The sequence below is a fragment of the Tiliqua scincoides genome, chromosome 12 (assembly GCF_035046505.1).
Source record: "Tiliqua scincoides isolate rTilSci1 chromosome 12, rTilSci1.hap2, whole genome shotgun sequence".
NCBI classification, from domain to species: Eukaryota; Metazoa; Chordata; class Lepidosauria; order Squamata; family Scincidae; genus Tiliqua; species Tiliqua scincoides.
Window position 1 is genome coordinate 17,098,262 of NC_089832.1, and position 11,702 is coordinate 17,109,963.

Genomic DNA, 11,702 nt, shown 5'->3' on the forward strand with positions numbered 1-11,702 from the left:
AGAGTCTGGAAATCTTAGTGGCTGAATAGGGGTCTGGAGTTTGTATTGGGAAAGAGATCTGAATGTTCTCATGTTGGAGATTAATTCATGTCAGCTGCCAGGGGAAAAATGCAATTCTTGCCTTTGTCTGGGTCGCCTTTGGCTTATCCCTGTAATCCTCCTTTGAATAAAGTCTGAGGAGAAACTGAGGACCTAGAAAGGTGGTATATAAATACCATTATTATTATTATTATTATTATTATTATTATTATTATTATTATTAAAGTGTAACCCTGATTTAGGTACTACCCCTTTTTCCTTCATTACGCTTCTCTCCCCTGTGCTTTTTAGTTGGATTCTGTTTCTTTTGACTGATCCATCACTTGGATGATAAAAAGGGAAAGCAAATGTTTGCATTAACTAGAATCCTTTGGAAGGAAAAGGCTGAGAGGTTCTTTTTGATTAAGCATTTTAGGCGATGAAGATTCCCCACCACTGTCGCTGCATGATCATGAAAAGCTTTGCATTTGATTTCTGCCTGTCAGTGAGATGTTCAAAGCAGAAAGACCCACCAATAAAGACACTGGTCAGCCCTGGAATGAAAAAGAGCCAGTGGAAGCTCCAGCTCCAAGGGGACACTCTCCCACGTATTGGAAAGGGCATGCATGCACTAATGACCCTTCCAAGGTGCCTAGAAATTGGGAAGCAAACAGGTGCAAGTCCCCATCCTCATGCTGCCAGCCTCAGCTACAGAGGCAGCGGTGAAGGAGGCCTTTTATCTGCCTACATTCCAGTTTCATAGAATCTGAGAATCATAGAGTTGGAAGGCACCCACAAGGTCATCTAGTCAACCCCCTGCCCTTAGCAGGAAATCTTCGTAGCCCACCTCCCCTGTTGAACCTCTGCTTGAAGATCTCCAGTGAGGGAGAATCCATCACCTCCTTTGGCAATCTGTTGCACTTCCAAACCACCCCGACCATCAACAATTTTTTCTTGATGTTCAACTAAAATCTCCTGTTTTGCAGCGTGTACCCATTGGATCTAGTTTTACTCTCAGAGGCAACTGAGGACACATTAGATTCTTCTTCCATAGGATAGTCCTTCAGGTGTTTGCAGAGTGTGATCACATCCCTTCTTGGTGCGTGCATGAGGAGAGATATCACAGTGACATACAGGTGAACACGTTTTCAATTTGTAAAAATCCCTGCGTGGATTTAATAAGCCTGCCTATGTAAACCACCTTGAATAAAGTCTTGAATAAAGACCAAGAAAGGCGGTATATAAATACTGTATATATTATTATATAACACGTACACCTGCGCACTGAGTCAGACCATTGGTCCATTTGGCTTCAAGGTTTCAGAAAAAGGGTCTTTCCCAGCTCTCCCTGGAGATGCCAAAGATTGAACACGAGACCTTCTGCATCTTTGCCACAGAGCGGTTACAGTCCTTCCCCATAACAACAGTGGGAATGTCAAGCACCTGGAAGATCACAGTTCATGGGTAGTGAACACCATTCAGCTTGGTGGCACACAAGTTGCATAGGCCTGCTGTTCGTTTCAAAGGCTGAGTGCAACAGAGTCGGCAAGAAAACAATGTGCAGTGAGAACGTATGCTGGTAATGGGTGATATTTTCACGATGGCACCAGTGAAGGATATTTCTGTGCTTGCCATCTAGGAAGCTTGCATTCAAGGGGACCTGTTTCTATTCCTGCCTGCAGACTCAAACAGCTTGAGTGTAAACTTTTCCTGCAGTCTGTGAGCACATGACCTGGCTTCTGCAGCAAGTCTCCTAACTTCAAAAAGCACAGAGCACGATTGATTTCAAAAGGGCTCTTGTCCCTTTGAAATCTGGCTTTCTCAATTGCAGTTCTATTTGCCACTGACTGAACCTCACCAGACTGGATCTTAGAGGGTTTCTGCTCCGTTATGGTGGTATTTTGGATGGAAAGAGACTAAAAAAGAAATAAAACCTCCTGTAAATACATTAGTTGTATATTTACTCCGGTCACTTACCTGGATTAAACTGATTCTGCGCTAGGTGTCCCCTGAGCTTCCAGGCAAACAGACTCCCGAATCAATTCTGCAAACAAAACTCTCTTGCCTTCTTAACCTGAAAACTCTTTGGACTGTACCAAGATTGAATCATCCAAAGGGGAGGTTTGTAGCGATTCGGAGTCCTCTGTCTCTCTCGTTTAACTCCAGCTTGTAACATTTGATTATGAGTCACATGGGACAACAGCAGCAGACAGCTGGGAAGGACAGAATCATTTTGGTTTCTTCCTGGAGAACATCTGCGCAAGCGATCCACCGCCAACCTCCTATCCTCTGTGAGTGCGAAACAAACGTAGCAAGAAAATATTAGGAAGATGTTTCAAATTCCTCTTGTGATCCACCAGGCTGGGAGTGACATGCTGCAAAAAAGTAAACAAGAAAGATTGAACATGTTTGCAAAGTTATCTTTAGCTTTCCTCGTGCCTAGACTCCTGTCTATTTTTATTCTGGTACTTCGTAGCAGAAGCAGCCAACAGGTCTCCAGCTGGGACGAGGCAAATGGTAAGTGTTGGCTAAACCGCTCGCTGTGGACGATGGACAACAAGCCTTGTTATCTGAACAGGTAATACTGACGCCAAGTTGCTGGAGACATTGAGGCAAAGCCTGGTCCTGGACCTCCACCACCCCCGTCCTTCTAGACTTAGGCAGTGGCTCCTTCTTATCAAACATCTCTTGACTCATAAGACAGCAATTTTCATCTGAAACTAGTGTGCCACGTTTCAACATGGTGTGCCAAGGTTCTGAAACTGGTGTGCCATGAAAGGTCTGCAGGTGTGCCATGGGAATTTGGAGCACAGTGGTTGAAAATTGCTGAAAAATTATTCCTAGGGAGAAGGAAAGTCAGGGCTGGCCTTACTGGGTGGACCTTTGTATGGGTGGAGGCGACTTGGCTAATAAGAACATGAGAACAGCCCCACTGAATCAGGCCATAGGCCCATCTAGTCCAGCTTCCTGGATCTCACAGCGGCCCACCAAATGCCCCAGGGAGCACACCAGATAACAAGAGACCTGCAAGGCTTCCTGGGAATTGTAGTTAAGAACATAAGAACAGCCCCACTGGATCAGGCCATAGGCCCATCTAGTCCAGCTTCCTGTATCTCACAGCGGCCCACCAAATGCCCCAAGGAGCACACCAGATAACAAGAGACCTCATCCTGGTGCCCTCCCTTGCATCTGACGTAGCCCATTTCTAAAATCAGGAGGTTGCGCATACACAGCATGGCTTGTACCCTGTAATGGATTTTTCCTCCAGAAACTTGTCCATTCCCCTTTTAAAGGCGTCCAGGCCAGACGCCGTCACCACATCCTGCGGCAAGGAGTTCCACAGACCAACCACACGCTGAGTAAATAAATATTTTCTTTTGTCTGTCCTAACCCTCCCAACACTCAATTTTAGGGAATGTCCCCTGGTTCGGGTGTTATGTGAGAGTGTAAAGAGCATCTCTCTATCCACTTTATCCTTCCCGTGCATGATTTTGTACGTCTCAGTCATGTCCCCCCCCTGAGGCGCCTCTTTTCTAGGCTGAAGAGGCCCAAATGCCGTAGCCTTTCCTCATAAGGAAGGTGCCCCAGCCCCGTAATCATCTTAGTGGCTCTCTTTTGCACCTTTTCCATTTCCACTAATCCCCAGGACCGCTGTTGTGAGTGGTGTCCCTGCCACCCTCTACTTTGTAGACACCAGACTCCTCTAGATCAGCCATCCTCAGTGGCAGCCATATGCTCCCCCAGAGTGCCCTTGCACATTTGAAGAGGGCCACAGGAAACCAAACCGTTTTCATTTGGTTTTCAAATAAAAAATAATAAATGATTTTTTAAAAACGTTTATCTGTTTGTTTTGTAATCTTGTTTGACAGAGGGGGCTGGAACCTGAAAGAGCTCTTAAGAGGAGCCAGCAAAGTTTGAGAATGGCTGCTCTAGATCAGGGGTGTCCAAAGTTTTTGGCAGGAGGGCCACATCAGCTCTCTGACACTGTGTCGGGGGCCGGGGGAAAAAAGAATTAATTTAAATTTAAAATTTGAATAAATTTACATAAGTTTACATAAATGAATATATTAAAGATGAACTTATATGAATGAATGAAGGTCTTGCAATAGCTCAATGCCTATAAAAGGCCTTCTACAAAGCAAGGCTGACCTTTCCTTTACTGCTGCTACTGCATCACAGACGTGAAAGAGCAAGCAGTGAAGGGAGCTCTCATCCCACAGCTCACGCGAGAGGTCAAACAGTCGCCCTCATGCTGAGAGAAGTTGCGTTGGGCCAGTGCGGGCTTCAACAAATCTCCGGAGGGCCAGAGGCTTATTGGAGACTGGGGGCTCCCTGAGGGCCGCATTGAGAGGCCTCGAGGGCCGCAAGTGGCCCCCGGGCCGGGGTTTGGGCACCCCTGCTCTAGATGAACAACTCTGGTACCGGTTCTCTCAATGAAAGGATGAAGGTGTATATATGTGTGTGTTTGGGGGGGGTGATAAGCTGAGTTTGAATTCCCCCCTCCCAATCAACAAATCAGTTTCCTTAACCAAGAAGTTGGGTTTAATTAACAGACTTTGAGAGAACTCAGAATTACAGTCAATAGAATAAAATGTTCTTGTTTCTAATACTGGCTCCTGTTGATCTTAAAGGTGGATAAGTCTCTGTAGATGATCTATTGCCCAAGGTAGATCTTTTGAGTTGGGAATCTAGACTCTCTCTCTCTCTCTCTCTCTCTCTCTCTCTCTCCCCCCCCCCCCTCTCCTGGCAGAAGATGTAGCATGGAATCCAAGATGCAAAACCTCTGCTGACTCCAGGCTGAAGACACAACAAAAGATTTGGCTGTCTACATTGCTAAGGAAACTCGGCTGTGAAATTGACATAAGGGCAAGGACGTTTCTTTGGAGAAGAAGACTAATGGCAAAAAGGAGAGATTGCTTTTGTCCTGCCTAATATATATTTAGCATCTGGAGTGAAATAAAGATGAGCACAGGGCCCAATCCTATCCAACTGTCCAGCGCCGAAGCAGCCATGCCAACAGGGTGCCTGCTGTATCCTGGGGTGATGGTGGTGGGGCAATCAGGAAGGCCACCTCAAGGTCAAGGAATCTTGGGGCAGCATTGTGGCTGGGTCAGCACTGGAAAGTTGGATAGGATTGGGCCCAAACAGATGCCCCCCCCCCAAAGATGCCTGTTCAGATATAGACTATTGGAGGATTATATGCATTTTATTTTATTTTATTTTATTATTTTCTCACATTTTTATACTGCCCTTCCTTCAAGGAGCTCAGGGTGGTGTCCATAGTTTCTTCTTTCCTTTTGTCCTCACAACAACACTGTGAGTTCGGTGAGGCTGAAAAGGAGTGGCTGGCCCAAGGTCACCCAAGAAGAGAGGGTGGGCTTCATGGCTGAGCAGAGATCAAGGGTTCCCTTGTGATCTGAAGAAAGGTACGTGGCAACTGGGTTGAGGTGGGACCAGGGGGCAGCCCAAACCCTCCTAACACCTGCAGTACCATGACAAAAACTGCTCCCTTTACTTGATGATGTGCCAGCCTCTGCTACTCCCATGGAAGATATGTCTCTGGACAATATCACATACAAAATTATGCAGGGGATGGAGAGAGTGGATAGGGAGATGCTCTTTACACTCTCACATAACACCAGAATCAGGGGACATCCACTAAAATTGAGTGTTGGGAGAGTTAGGACAGACAAAAGAAAATATTTCTTTACCCAACATGTAATTAGTCTGTGGAACTCCTTGCCACAGGATGTGGTGATGGCATCTGGCCTGGATGCCTTTAAAAGGGGATTGGACAAGTTTCTGGAGGAAAAATCCATTACAGGGTACAAGCCATGCTGTGTATGCGCAACCTCCTGATTTTAGAAATGGGTTATGTCAGAATGCCAGATGCAAGGGAGGGCACCAGGATGCAGGTCTCTTGTTATCTGGTGTGCTCCCTGGGCATTTGGTGGGCCGCTGTGAGATCCAGGATGCTGGACTAGATGGGCCTATGGCCTGATCCAGTGGGGCTGTTCTTATGTGGACATCTGTGATGCCAAGAAGCTCCCCCAGCAGATTTCCATAACAGATTTTTAAAACGTATGCATTTTTTTTTGTCTTCTTAACAAGGCAAAGGACTGAACATATATGCTGGACTTAAGCATTAACAAATATGGGGTGCTCACCTGAAACTTGAATGAAGGGAGGAAGAGTCTCAAACCATGAAACTGGAGGGAAGACGGGGGTCACACACCGAGGTCACAGATCTGCTATGATTTCTTTCGTTATATTATTTGTCTGTTCATTCTTTGGCCATTGAACATGTCACTTTCTGGCTTTGAGGGTATGACGTTGGGTAAGAGATGTACCCAACTGGGCTCACAGAATCATAGAAGGGATCCACAAGGTCATTTAGTCCAGCCCCTTTCCTGTAGCAGGGAATCCTCCTAGACCAGTGATGGTGAACATCTTGGTTCGAAACATTCACCAGTGTTGGTGAACATCAGCATGTCGAAAATTCAGAAAATGCCCCAACCTGACTCTCCTGACATGTCACAGTCCTAAAGCAATTCTTTACATATTCATTTATTTAAAAAAAAAATTACAATCCAATCATGCATTATAGAAAGAAATGTCAATCACAAACATGAAATACGAGTAAAACAAACCCAGTTGTTGTCAGGTGTTGGTGAATGCTGGCATGTCACCCAAAATGTCATGGCGGCTTACCTTTGACCTGCGTGCCATAGGGTTGCAATCACTGTCCTAGAGTGTCTCCAGCAGGTGATGAGATGTTGAGCCTCTGCTAGAAGATCTCCAGTCAAGGAGAATCCACCACCTCCCTTGGCAATCTGTTCCACAGCTGAACAGCCGTCCAGAATTTCTTCCGGAGGTCCAACCAAAATCTCTCCATTGCAGTTTTGTTTGGAACGCTTCATCTGAAACAACAAATCCCATGGCCGCTGCTGCAACATCTTCCATGATCAAGCCTTGCACCCTCCTTCCTCCTGTTTTTCCCCTAATCCCGGAACCCGGCATCCACTATTATTACTGCATTTCCGGGTGCCAGCAGCAAGCCTGAGACTTCTGCAAACAAATGCCAAGCGCTGTTAGCTCACTTCTTTTCAGGGACTGCAGTGCGCAGCATAAATAATTAACCAAATTGCCCGGTGTGAATCGGTTAAGAAAACATGAGCCAGTTTCCAGCGGGGATTCTCCCAAAGGCAACATGTTTATTTTATTTTTCCTAATTTAAGCAGTTTTGTTCAAAGAAGGGCCCAGGAGGGAGCATTTGGATCCACATCAGAATCTTCAAAAGGCTTTGCTACCTTTTGGATGTCAAGATTGCTCGAGTTGAGGGATGGCGCATCAACTCGAAACTTGCAGATAAGTCTGTCACAATTTTTTGTGTGCTCTCTCTCTCTCTCTCTCTCTCTCTCTCTCAGATTGTTTGATTGTTGGCAACCTTCAGTCTCGAAAGACTGGTATCGTGCTCTGAATGGTAGTTCTGGCACAGCGTCTAGTGTGGCTGAAAAGGCCAATCCGGGAGTGACAATCCCTTCCACACCGGGAGCAAGTGCAGTCTGTCCCTGGTCTGTCTCCCTGGCTATGGGCCTTCCTTCTTTGCCTCTTTGCCTCAGTCTGTTGGCCAAGTGTCTCTTCAAACTGGGAAAGGCCATGCTGCACAGCCTGCCTCCAAGCGGGCCGCTCAGAGGCCAGGGTTTCCCACCTGTTGAGGTCCACTTCTAAGGCCTTCAGAACCCTCTTGCAGATGTCCTTGTATCGCAGCTGTGGTCTACCTGTAGGGTGCTTTCCTTGCACGAGTTCTCCATAGAGGAGATCCTTTGGGATCCGGCCATCATCCATTCTCACGACATAACCGAGCCAACACAGGCGTCTCTGTTTCAGCAGTGCATACATGCTAGGGATTCCAGCACGTTCCAGGACTGTGTTGTTTGGAACTTTGTCCTGCCAGGTGATGCCGAGAATGTGTCGGAGGCGCAAGTCCATGAGCCCAAGTCACGGGTCTCAACAACGCACGGCCATCACAACTCGACTTATGAAAACGTTTGAGTCTTGGGAGTTGAGTTATGAGTTCAAGAAATGTGTCTCAGGCGACCATAAAAAAACCAACTTTAAACCTTTCCCCTCCCTCAACCCATCAACCCCCGGGTGAGGGCATCAACAGCTGGAAAAGGCTCCATAGCCCAGGTCTACCAAACTCTCCGACGAAGAGCCCAGGGCTACTTGCCTGGTGGACCCGGCCTCCTGATCGACCCAGCATCCGTCTTTTACTCTCCACAAGGCCAGCTGAGATGTCAGGATAATTCTGGCTCCCCACCTTCAGCATCCAAGCCCCCCTTTTGACCCTGGGCCCAAGTACAATATCCCTCCTGCACTTCCCTCTCAGAGACCCTGGGAAGAGATCATACTTTGGAATGCTCTCAAGCTATATAGCTACTTAAAGGAGAGGTCTATGCTATTGTTTTCTTCCTGATCTGCTAGTTTTCTACAGGTAGGGATTTCTTTAATGATTCCAAAATATGACCTCCCTCCACCAACTGCAGTGGTACAAGCCAGAATCCTTTGACTTTTTCCTGCCACCTCAGATACTCTCGTGTGGCTGGAGTAACAGTTCTTGTAAGACTAGTCTAGTACCGGAAAGGGCTGGGCTAGGCCATCTGTCTCTTAAACCTAACCTACCTTGCAGGGTTATTGTGAGGATAGCGATAAACGTCTTTCTGGAAAGAATCTCAACCATCTCCCCTAAATAGGCAATACAGCTTCCAGAAAAGAGAAGAACTTCTTTCATTGAGAAGTTTGATGGTGGTGGCACATGGGAGATGAGGAAGCCACAGGGAATTTCTCCTTCCAGACACAAGCCTCCTCTGGCCACAAGATGAGCGCGAGATGACAGCATGTCCTGTTCGTGAAGCTCCCTGAGTTACCTGTTTGTCCCTTGCCAGCAGGCAGAACGCAGAGCCAGCTGGATGAGCCTTCTAACCCAGCATGGTGATGCTCTTGCCTTTGTGTGACAAACATCTGCAGTGAAGGATGTTCGCAGTTCTACTGTGTCTCCAGTAAAATATTTACACATAGCCATCTGTTCTATAGCTTTGCTCCTAACGGAAGAATGGGTTTTATGGCCACTAGGTGGCAGTGTTGTCCAGTATTAATCCATCATTTGTAGTTCTGAGATGTTCTCCTTTGTATGTGATGTAGGCACCAAGAACCAACTATCTGTTTGGCAGATGCCCTTCCCTCTGCCTTGCAGTTCTCCTGCCAAGTTTCATTCTGACAGCTACAGAGGCTGAGCAGCAGAAGATCCCTAAATACTGTGGCATTTCCTTGTAAGGGAGGTGCCCCAGCCCAGACAGGTGAGCGAGGTGTGGTAGCACTTTCTCTTTCACCACCCGCTCCTCACAGCATCCTTGTTAAGTCTTCCCATTGGGCTCTTACAGGGTGAAGGTAGGAAATGGCTACAGCAGCAGACAGTAACAGCCCAATCTTATCTAGTTTCTCCCACGCCAATGCAACTGTATCCTGCAAGGGAATGTTGCAGCCTGGAGGTTTCCTCAAGGTAAGGGGACAAATGTTCCCTTGCCCTGGGTAGAACCCCACCCAGTGAGATTAGTCGACTTGGACCTGCGTCACCTAAATCACTGGAGGACGTTCATGCCAACTTAATTCCCCTGTAACTGTGTAGCATGTTCAGATCTGGCAAGGTCTAGTGAGTTTTGTTGGAGTCGGTCAGGAGCAATGTCGAAATGGACTTGATTTATAGGCCCCAGAACATATGTAAGTCAATAACGGCCTGATCCTATGGTTGATTTATGATAGCAGAACTCATGTTCTGCAGTCGTAATGGCTGTGACACCACTATAACTGGTGTTGCCAAGATCTTCTGAGCTATGGATGGAAACAGCTGGCGGTTCTATGCACCTGCCACCAACAGTCCAGGGCTGTGCCACACTAGGTAAGAAGGTGAAGGGGGCGGTGTGCGGGTGGATTATTTTGTTTTGTTTTATTTTTCACATTTTCAGACCGCCCTTTCTCGATGGGGCTCTAGGTGGTGTTCCTCCTGTCCTTCTGTCCTCACAACAACCCTGTAAGGTAGGTGAGCCTGAGAGATAGGGACTGGCCCAAGGTCACTTAGGAAACTGAGCGGGGATTTGAACCTGGATATTCCAGGCAGGTCTGCGCCCAACTCCTGAACCCCTACACCAGCGGTGTCCAAACTTTTTGGCAGGAGGGCCACATCATCTCTCTGACACCATGTCGGGGGCCGGGGTAGAAAAATTTGAATAAATTTAAATAAATGAATTTATTAGAGATGGAACTTATATGAATGAATGAAGGTCTTGCAATAGCTTTAGGCCTTTCCTTCACTGCCATGAACCAGCAAGCAGTGGAGGGAGCCCTTGTCCCGCAGCTCATGCAAAAGATCGAACATGCTGAGAGCAGTTGTGTCCGACCAGCACAAGCTCCAGCCAGTCTCCAGAGGGCCAGAGGCTCATTGGAGACTGGGGGCTCCCTATGGGTCAGATTTGGGGTTCCCAAGGGCTGCAAATAGCCCCCGGGCTGGGGTTTGGGCACCCGTGCCCTACACCATCCTGGCTCTATTTAATGGTCATTTAGTACAAACTTAATATCAATCACACGGATCCTCTCCCTCCAAACACAAAGATTATTCCGCTCCTCTACAGATATCCCAAGGAGCCGTCACCAGCAGACAGACCATTCCATAAACATCCAGTATTCCGAAAGACGCCAGGCGCACTTCCCTGTCGCCGCCACTGTTTACGTCATTTCATAGAAAAGGCCATGAGAAAGATGCTGGAATCGGGGATAATTTAATAGCTGTGTTTAAAACAAAGCACCAGTCGAATGTCACGAAAAGGGGCGTCTCTCCTGGAATGTCCTCCTGCAGCAGCATTTCAGGAAAGCTCCTCCAGTCATCAATCTGGTGCTATAGATGTGCTCTCTCCCTCCCTCCTGGAAGGCTAATGTAATGAGGAGCTTAGCCTGGTTTCTATGCTTTGGTGTCAGGGAAGCAAAGACCATTTGCATTCATTTTTTTTAAACATGTTATGACACGGGTGGCACTCCGGGGAGTCAGGAGTTCACATCTGGCTTGCATTCATTAAGAGATTCACCTTGAGTGTGTTTTGCCATATAAGGGGTTTTCGGTTTCAGGAATGAGAAATGATGCCCGTCTGAGCACACATCGCCGCCACTGGGGGGGGGGGGCTGATCTCAGGCTCTCCGTCGCTCATTCCTTTAACGCACGGGTCTGCTTTCCAGCTATGTTCTGGGGAGCCTTTATTATTAAGAAAAATAACAGGAGTTGTTCACAAAGCGGTTTACACGTTAAAATCAATCAACAAATGGTTCGCTGTTCCCAAAGGGCTCACAATCTCAAAAAAAAAAAAGATGCCGCGTGAACCGCTTGATGAACTACTTTTGGTTGAAAAGGGTGATGGGATTTCTGGGTAACAGTGGGCTAATCAGGAAACTGCACCCCACTCAAAGTGCTCTTGGGAGCCCGTGGCATGAATCATGCACCTGTTCAGTCTGTCCTGGTTACTCCTACCCTGGCTTGGTCATGTCGTGAGAATGGATGATGGCCGGATCCCAAAGGATGTCCTCTATGGAGAACTCGTGCAAGGAAAGCGCCCTACAGGTAGACCACAGCTGCGATA

At 47.2% G+C, this 11,702-nt stretch overlaps 1 protein-coding gene and 1 long non-coding RNA gene across 2 annotated transcripts in view; one reads left to right on the forward strand and one right to left on the reverse strand.

The window, feature by feature from the left end:
• CAPN6 (calpain 6) overlaps positions 1–2,467 on the reverse strand; it is a 52,181-nt gene extending 49,714 nt beyond the window's left edge. Inside the window, 1 exon segment of the mRNA XM_066640010.1 lies at positions 1,996–2,467. The gene's annotated coding sequence lies outside the window, so the exon portion shown is untranslated.
• Positions 2,092–5,182, forward strand: LOC136663077 (uncharacterized). The gene is made up of 2 exons (XR_010795008.1): positions 2,092–2,535; positions 4,769–5,182. It is a non-coding gene; the product is annotated as an uncharacterized lncRNA (long non-coding RNA).
• The last annotated feature ends 6,520 nt before the right edge of the window (positions 5,183–11,702 follow it).